Raw genomic sequence first — 9,927 nt, 5'->3', positions numbered from 1 at the left:
GAAACCCAATAGGTAGCAGAGGTGCTAAAAGCCCCAAACAATGAGTGTGGGGTGGGGAGATCAGAGGGCATTTCACACAGCAGGCTGGGTAAGTTTCTAGTCCTTACTGAAGATGGAAACATTAGGGTGGAGGAGGCAAAAAGATTATTTGCATGAAAAATGTTTTGCCTACCACTTGTTGTGATTCCCATTTATCTGTAGTTATGTTTTAAAAGCTGCTTCCTAAGGAAATTCTTCCAGCCATTTCTCAAAGTAGTTGTTTTGTTTTTGTTTTTGTTTTGGGTTTTTTTTTTTTTTTTTTTTTTTTTTGCAGGAGGGAAGGGATTGTGGAAAAATTTAAGTCATCTTAAAGGACAGAGGTTTAGAAGCATTTCATTGTTGCAATGATCCAAACCCATATATGTCATTTCTTCCTCAAAATCCCACTTGGTGCTCTTGCCTGGCAGGGAGCATTGCTGGTGAGGATGGGGGGTGTAGGCGAACAGAAAGGGGTCTTCCTGTGGTGGGTGGTAAGCGAGAGAAGGAACGTAGCTGTTGAAATCCACAGGCACTTTCTCTTCATAAAGCTCGCCCCCTGGATTTGGCCATAATGGGTGGCAGCTAGTTTTGGCAGCAGGTGGTTCCAGGGGAATCTGCTGGGGAAAGTTCTCCAAAGAATTCTGGGAAGGAAAGAAGTCACAAGGCCAGCCGATCAGAGGAAAAGGATAATTGGGACAATAGTTGTCATTGAGAGGGCTTCTCCCCAAAGCAGCATTTTTATTCCATGCTTGCAGATTGTCATAATCTGAGTAGACTCCAGAGGCAGAAGGCTGAAACAGGTCTCCACTATTGTAGATCCTATTACTGGAAAATCTGCATTTTTCATACAGCTTAGTGGGGTCTAAGGTGGAAGTCGGGTCTGCCAGATCAGTGGTTCCCCCTGAACCATAACTCTTGGATAAGGATAAGCAATCATTCAGTGAATTCGGCTGGGGAGTGTTAGCTATTAAATGTCCACTGTAACTGCCAGGCAATTGGACACCTTCCTGGAATGACCAAGTTAAAGGTAAACTTCCCTGACTTTGTGTTTCACCTGGAAGAGACTTGGATCCTGGGTTCCCCTTCAGCTTTAGGGAGACAGAGGCAGGTGCCCCATGCACTTTCTTCATTGCTCTTCTTGCCTCAGCTTCTAACTTGGTTTCTGGCTTTGGATGATCATGCTCTCCCTTTGACTGGAAGAATATGAAGCATCCAGTGTGTCTCCAGAAGTTGGTGACGGGGAAGCCCCCATGGCCACGGCAAGGAATCAGCTTCAAAGGCCCATTACAGTAGGGACAACTTTTCTTCTGCTGCTTCTGCCGGGCCTTGTCCCAGATCGCAGGTCTCAGGTAGACCTTGCGCCCCTCCTTGGTAGAGCAGCTGTGGCCGCACACCAGCACACCCAGACAGGACTTCTTGAGGAGGCGAGAGTTGTGGTTGTTCGTGTTGCGCATGGCCCGGCTGCTCAGGTGTCGCTGTGCCTTCCTGTCCTCTGAGCTGTCGATGTGCTTCACCTAGGAATCCGGCCACTCCTGGAACCAGTCAGTCTTTTTCACATTCTGTGGCAGTTTCATGTCATTAATGTCCCAGTTTAACACCTCTTTGTCTTCAGGATCAAAGTCTTCAGGTTCCATGATAAAGTCAGGTCACCCACAAGTTTTCCTCTCTTCAATTTCCTTCAATTTGAACTTGAGAATTTGCTCTCAAAGGTTCTTGATATAGGAGGATCAGCCTTCTGACTTCTTATCCAGAGGTAGACAATATTGTCAAGAACTCATCTCCCGCTCAGGTCCCAGTAAGTTCTGGTCATTTTTCTGTTCCCTATTCCAGGTCAGGGTACACTATGCTAATGAGCTCTGGCAACAATCCAATCAAAATCTAGATGCTCTCAGCTCAGGATAGGTCAAAGCAGCCTGTTTCTTCTCAGCAGCCAACGATGTAATGAATATTCTAGGGTGTGCTTCTGAACTTTCCCCTTCTTTACGTTGAGGACCTTGTAACTGAAATGGACATTGAGAAGAACCTTGTGAAGAAGGACAGATGTCTTCCTTCTTGTTTCATAGGGTAAGCCCAAGCAGATTCAATCACTGTAGATCTTCATTCTCTTATCATTTATCCAGCCTGTGTCCTCTTCATTTGCCCAAATTGCCCAAGGCTTGGTGCAGTGTGACGAACAGGCCTTCATTCTGGAGCAGCAGAGTGGTGTCGGAGAGCTTTGGGAGGAGGCCCAACAATGAGCAGCCACCACCTGGTCGTCTTCGGGTAGAAAAGGAGAGGCAGGCTCTCTCTGTCCTTGTCCTTGGTCCTCTGATCAAGCCTGGCTGACCTTGGGCCCTGTGGGGGCTGCAGAGCCCTTGGGGCTTCTGTTGGTGGTGGGTGTGGTGAAAATTTCTCAACTTGAGCATGGCCAAACTGGCCTCATGAGGCCTAAACTCAGCCTAGGATTCTGTGCTTCCAAGAAACTTTCATGGCTCAGTTTCCTAGTCTCCGAACCACTTGGTAGACAGAGGAATACTTTGAACAAACTGCAGGTCAGGACAGAAAGGGTAGAAGGAAAAAAGAACAAAAATAAGTCAGGTCTGGTTAACCCTACTCCATCTCTTTTCTTCCCTCATGCTGAAGCCTACCTCTCCAACTCTGTCTTATTGATACGTGTTACTGACTTAATTATGTCCCTCCCAAATTCATGTGATAAAATCCTAATCTGTACCACAGAATATGACTGTATTTAGTAATGAAATCTCTAAAGATGGAATTAAGTTAAAATGGGGAAACTAGGATGGACCCTAAACCAGTGTAACTGGTGCTTATCAGAGGAAGTTTGCAGAGACAACAGAGATGCTGATGTGAGAGGAGAAACCATGTGAAGACCCAGCAAGATGGTGGGCTTCTACAAACCAAGGGAGTCCTCAGAATGAACATACCTTCCCACGCTTTGATCGAGAGCTTACAACCTCCCGGATCATGAGAAAGACATTTCTCTTGGTTTCAGCCACTCAGTCTATAATAATTATGACAGCCTGAGCAGACTAATCAATAGGTTTAATCAAATCCTACCACATTGCTATATGCTTTATCCTATCTTTTATATCGAACAGTTTTCAAGCAGTTTGTTTTCAACCATTTCTCTTGGACTCACTCCATTACAGAAAGTAACAAACAGCAAATGCAAAGGCTCCCAGGCATGAAAGTTGACAGGCTCAGGAATTACAGGTAGCTTGGTCAGAGACAGCACTGTGATAGGGTGACCCAGGGAAACTAGAAGCCCTTAAATGTGCAAGAGTCCCCAAAGATTCTAGAAAGTCAGGATTCAGTTTAAGTTGAGGATATATATATATATATATATACCAGTTTCAGTCACTGTTTAAAAAGAAATATTTCTCCAGCAAAATTCATTAAATTGAATACCTCTATATCTTGACTTTAGCACAAATGCAAAGTATAAAATATGCACATGCGTTTCAAGGTAAGAACATTTACCATAACATGCACATTTAAGAATTCACATCTCTGATTTGTAGTCAGAATAATTGTTTCAAGAACAAATCTCAATAATCAGAAACTTGGGATCCTAATTATTCATGAGGCAGAGAGAGAGAGTAAAATATCTAAATTAAGTATCTGATAAGACATACATGTAGGTAGTGAATAATCATAAAGTCAAACAACTCAATAGTAGGAAAACAAGTAACCTGATTAAAAACTTGGCAAAGGAGTTGAACAGATATTTCTCAAAAAGAGATGTGCAAATGGCCAACATGTTCATTCAAACAATGATCAACATCACTATAATCATCAGGGAAATGGAAATCAAAATTACAATAACCTCACACCTGTTGGGGTAGCTATTATCCAAAAGGCAAAAGATAACAAGTATTGTCAAGAATATGAAGAAAAAAGAGTACATACACACTGTTGGTGAAAACGTACTTTGGTGCAGCCATTATAGAAAAAAATCCAGAAGTTCCTCAAAAAATTCAAGTAGAACTACTACCATATTATCCAACAATCCAACTACTGGGTATGTAGCCAAAGGGAATAAAAATAGTACGGAGAAGATATATCTGCATTCCCATGTTTATTGCAGCACTTTTCACAATAACTAAGATATGGAGTCAGCCTAAGTGTTCATTAATAAATAAATGGATAACGAAAATGTGATTTATATACATGCCAACTTATTGATACAGTAGAATTCTATCCAGCTTTTGAAAAGAGACACTGTCATTTATGACAACGTGGTTGAACCTGAACGATATCAAGCTAAGGGAGATAAGTTAGGCATAGATTGACCAATACTGCATGGTGTCATTTATATGCGGAATCTAAAAAAGTGGAACCCATCAAACTTGAGGAACTAGAGAGAGGAGTTGCTTAAATGGTATGAAGTTTCAGTTATGCAGGATAAATAAGTCCTGGAGACTTAACATATGTCGTGATAACTATATTGTATGCTTCAAATGTGCTAATAAAGTAGATCCTAAATATTCTCACCATGAAAATGATAACCATATACTTAATATGCAACAATACAAAATGATAACTGTAAAGTGAGGGATATACTTATTAACCTGATTGTGGTAATCACTTCACAATGTATATGTAGCAAATCATCATGCTGCACACTTTAAATACGTACAATTTTCATTTGCCAATTATTTTATAAGGAGTCTGGAGTGGGGGGAGAAGTGGAGAGGAAAAGAAATTCATTCCAATCCCTAAAAGAAAAGAAAAAACATTAAAAATATTAGAAAAAAAATACAAAATTCACAATAAAACCAAACTTCCTTCATAAATTGATTTTTGTTCACTAAAATAAGGAAGGATGTAGGGCATGTGAATAATGCAACATATTTGATCTTGGACATACATATAAGTAGAATTGATAATTATCATAAGGTTTTTTTTAAATGCCAAAAATTTCACTCTCTGACTCTTCCCTATCTTATTTTTAATCTATACCATTTATCATCATCATCTAATAGACTATTATTTATTTTGTTTAATATCTGTCTCCCCAGATTTCATGAAAGCTTTATAATTTCAGGGATTCATGTCTTTTTATTGTTATATACCAATGCTTAGAAAGTACAAAACTTATGTAATCAATATTTTTTCAAGTAAAATGAACAATTTTTCAGAAAACAAATTAACACAATTCTCTAAAGAAGAGGAAAACTAGAATAGATGAATAACACTAGAATAAGTTAAAAAGAAAGCCAAAGGAATACCTCCAAAAAGAAAAGAAACAACCTAATGAATTTACAAATGAATTCCTTTGTAACTTTCAGAAATACTGAATTTCTGTGCTTTTATGGGGTTCTATGACATGAAAAAAAGTAGGAAAACATCCTAATTTATCATAGAGAGATGATAGTAGTTGAGTACAACACAACTACTATGAATATAGGTACAAAAATTCCATAAAATACTTTTCAAACCAATACAGAAATGTACTTCAATTAGTTTTAAGGAGAGATATATTTAAGGAATATGAATATTTCTCAATATTAAATAATAGTCACAGGCAAATTAAAGAAGAAAAATTATATTCTTTTCAGTAAGTGCTAAGAAAAGAAGCTAAAAAATTTAGTACATATATAAAATGACTCTTACAGTAACTGGGGAGTATAAAAAATACCTAATACATTATAAGGTATGCAGTAGATATAGAGATTTAGCCTATTCTGTATATATGCTGACACATTTCTAGGAAATATCAAGTTGAACAAAACCTGTTAGTGCCCTTTGTAACTGGCATGTGATTTGGTTCTGCCAAGCACAGACACCTGTGTGAGGTATTTTAAATGAAACAATTTGATGCAGAGACACTGTAAGATGAGGTCAAATATTTAATGATTGCAGTATTAGAGGAACATGGCTCTCCCGAGTCAATAGTTTACTTTATTTATCTATGCATTTATTTATTTATTTATTTAGTACTATTGGAGAGTAAACTCAGGGCTTTGTGCATGATAAGTATGTACTCTATCAGTGAGCTGCACCTCAAGACCTGCAGTAGAGTTTCTGAGTATAATCCTTAATGTTATAGTTCCAAATGATAGGTAGAGATAGTTTGGGGTTTTTTTCCCATTATGGCAGTCCTATGATAGAATCCACCCCATTCAAACCTTCACACTAACCCAAGCCCATCTTCACCCAAGTGCAAATAACTGAGAAACCTCAAGTAGAGACTTTCAAGGAAGCCCTTCCACAATTCTTGGTTCTTAAAAGTAAGGGCAATCCAAAACAGCTTATTGTCATTTTGTGCCACTAAGTTTTATAGTAACTTGTTATGCACCAATAGCAACTAGAACAATGTGTTATGAAGCAATAGTAACTGCCTGATTATAAATTCATGTGGAAAAAGTATACAAAGAGCTTTGAGAATTTTAGAAACTAAAGTGAAAACAAAGTGCAAATCCCTATAATAAAATCATCAAATAACTTGATAGGAAAATAGTGATTAAAAACATATTCAAGTAGATATAAAAATTTAGGAAAAGATAAAAATGGATTTCAAATTAGTGAGATGATAGTTTGACAACTTATTTGGTAATAATTGATCCATTTAGAAGAAAAATTAAAATTAGATTCCTACCTCACATCTTACTCCAAAATAATTTTTAATTTGAGTATTAAAAATCAAAAACAAAATATCAGATGAATGACCTAAATATAAGAGATAAAACTACAAAACTCTTAAAAGAAATAATAAGGGTAAATCTCCATGATTTTAGATTTAGTTTTTTTTAAAAAAAACTAACAAAATAAAAAAAAATTGGACTTCATAAGAATTTTTAAAATTTGTGCACTTAAGAACATCATCAAGAAAGTAAAAGAATGAAAGAAAATATTTGCAAACTATATATTCAACAAGGGTCTAGCATCCAGAATATATAAAGAATTCTTACAACTAAAAACAGAAAATAGCAACACAATTTCAAAATAGCAAACAACTTGAATAAATATTTCACTAATAATTTTCAAATTACCAATAATCACATAAAAAGATGCTCAATGTCATCAGTAATTAGGAAAGTAAAAATCAAAACTGTAATAAGATAATACTTCACACCCATCAGGATAGCTACAATTTTAGAAAATGGAAAAGGACAAGTGTTGGAGAACATGTGGAAGATTAGAACACTTATTTTTATTACTAGAATGGAAACATGCTTCAAATGCCATGGAAAAGAGTTTGGCAGGCCTTAGAATCCATGAAAATAGGATGTGTTCCATTTACTTGTATCTTTAATTTCTTTCAGCAAGTTTTTGAAGTTTTTAGTGTTCTGTCTTTTACTTCATTAGTTAAGCTTTTCAATTAGGCATTTTATCCTATTTGGCACTATTTTAAATAGACTTGTCTTCAAAATTTCCTTTGCATTATCACTGTCAGTGTATAAAAATGCCACTAGTTTTTGTTTATGTTGATTTTTTTATGATGCAGCTTCGCTGAATTTATATATTAGTTCTAAAAGATTTTTGAGAACTTTCAGGGCTTTCTACATAAAACCATGTCATCTGTGAGCAGAGATAATTTTACTTCTTTCTTTCAAATTTTGTTTCTTTTTATCTCTCTTTTTTTTCTTGTCTAATTTCTCTGGCAAGTATTTCTACTATTTTGTTAAAATGGAGTTAATGAAATTTTATATTCTACTGTATGATACATCCAATTTGTTCATTTGGGAGATGTTATTTTTTAGAGCAGTTTTAAGTTAACAGACAAATCAAGAGGGAAGTACAGAGATATCCCATATACCACCTGCCCTCACGCACACATAACCTGCTCCATTATCTAAATCCCCCACCAGAGTGGTGCATTTGGTACAATTGATGAACCAACATTGACACATCATTATCACATAATATTCTTAATTTACATTAAGGTTCACTGTTCTTATGCTTTTCATGGATTTGGAAAAATGTATAATGATATGTATTCACCATTATAGTATCATACAGAGTTATTTCACTATCCTAAGAATTCTCTGCATGCCATCTGTTCATTCCCACCTAACCCCTAGAAACTTCATGTTTTTACTATCTTCATTGTTTCATCTGTTCCAGAATATTATATAGCTGGAATTATACAATCATATTGATTTTCCATATATTAGCAATAAATAATAGAATTTGAAATGAAATACAAAATACCACTTTTAAGGCTTTTAAGATTTTGGTAACTTTCACTTACCAATATACATTTAAGATTCCCTTGAATCTTTTCATGGTTAAACAGTTCATTTCTTTTTTTGTGCTCAATAATATTCCATTGTCTGAATGTGCCACTTTATTTTTCCATTAACCTATTGAAGGAATGGTTGGTTGCTTCCAAGTTTTAGAAATTATAAATAAAGTTATTATAACACATGCATACAGGCTTTTGTTTGGAGCTGAGTTTTCAACTTCTTTGGATAAATGCCAAGGACAGTGATTGATGGATCTTTAGGTAAGAGTATGTTCAGTTTAGTAAGAAATGGATCAACTGTCTTCTAAATTTGTGTATAATTTTTCATTCTCACAAGCAATAAATGAGAATTCATGCTGCTTCATGTCTTCTTCAGCATTTAACGTTACCAGTGTTCTGGATTTGGGCCATTCTAATAGATACTTAGTGGTCTTTCATTGTTGTTTTAATTTGCATTTCCCTAATGGCCTATGATATAGAGCATCTTTTTTATATTGTTGGATATCTTCATAGCTTCTGTAGTGAGGTGTCTTTTAAGGAATTTGATCTATTTTAAGTTGGATTTTTTTCTTATTGTTGAGTTTTAAGAATTCTTTGTATATTTTGCATAATGGTCCTTTATCCAAGATATGTCTTTTGCATATTTTTCTCTCAAAGTCAGTAACTTGTTCTTACATTCTTTTACTGATATCTTTGCAGAGAAGTTTAATTTTAATAAAATCCATCTGAGCATTTATTTCATGCATCTTATCTTTAGTGCATGATTTAAAACTAAAGTACATCTAAATTTTTTCCACTTATTTTCTAGTTTTATAATTCTGAATTTTATACTTAAGTCTCTGATTTATTTGAAAACTAATTTTTGAAACACACATCAAGTCTAGATTTTTTTTTTGCATGTAATTATTGCAGTTGGTTTTCATCAATTGTTAAAGAGGTTATCTTTGCTTCATTGTATTGTTTTGCTCCTTGGTCAAAGATCAGTTGATTGTATTCATGTTGATCTATTTCCTGTTTCCTTATTCTGTTTCATTACTCTGTACATTTATTCTTTCACAATTACCCACCTGTCTTGATTACTATAACAACTTTATAAAAAATCTAAAAGTCCAGATCGGGTCATTACTCCAACTCTCTTCAATATTTTTTTTCTTTTTTTAAAGAGAGAGTGATAGAGGGAGAGAAAGAGAGAGAGAGAGAGATAATTTTTTTAATATTTATTTTTTTTAGTTATTGGCGGACACAACATCTTTGTTTGCATGTGGTGCTGAGGATCGAACCCGGGGCCGCACGCACGCCGGACGAGCGCGCTACCGCTTGAGCCACATCCCCAGCCCTCTCTTCAATATTATATTGGCTATTCTGAGTCTTTCATCTCTCCACATAAACATTAGAATCAACTTTTTGATATCCACACAAAATTTATTTTTATGCATCAAACCTATAGATGAAATATTAAAGAACTGTCATCTTAACAATGTTAAGATCTTCCTAACTATTAACATGGATATCTGTCCATTTATTTGATTCCTTCTTTATATTTTCATAGTTTTCTTCATAAATCTTGTGCATATTTTGCTTTATTTCTTCAAAGCATTTCATTTTGATGGGTACACTTGCAATGTAAGTAGTATTGTGTTTTCATTTTAAATTCCATTTGCTTATTGCTGACCTATAGAAAAGCAATTGACTTTTGTATATTAAGTTTGTTTCTTGAA

General features: G+C 35.4%; 1 pseudogene; it reads right to left on the bottom strand.

Annotated features, from left to right (window-relative positions):
* Positions 1 to 341: 341 nt before the first annotated feature.
* LOC144255679 (chorion-specific transcription factor GCMa pseudogene) lies at positions 342 to 1,652 on the bottom strand (annotated as a pseudogene).
* Between the last annotated feature and the right edge of the window lie 8,275 nt (positions 1,653 to 9,927).

The sequence above is a fragment of the Urocitellus parryii genome, chromosome 7 (genome assembly GCF_045843805.1).
Source record: "Urocitellus parryii isolate mUroPar1 chromosome 7, mUroPar1.hap1, whole genome shotgun sequence".
Classification (NCBI taxonomy): Eukaryota; Metazoa; Chordata; class Mammalia; order Rodentia; family Sciuridae; genus Urocitellus; species Urocitellus parryii.
The sequence above is the reverse complement of the archived record's forward strand: the minus strand, read 5'-3'. Positions and strand labels throughout refer to the sequence as shown.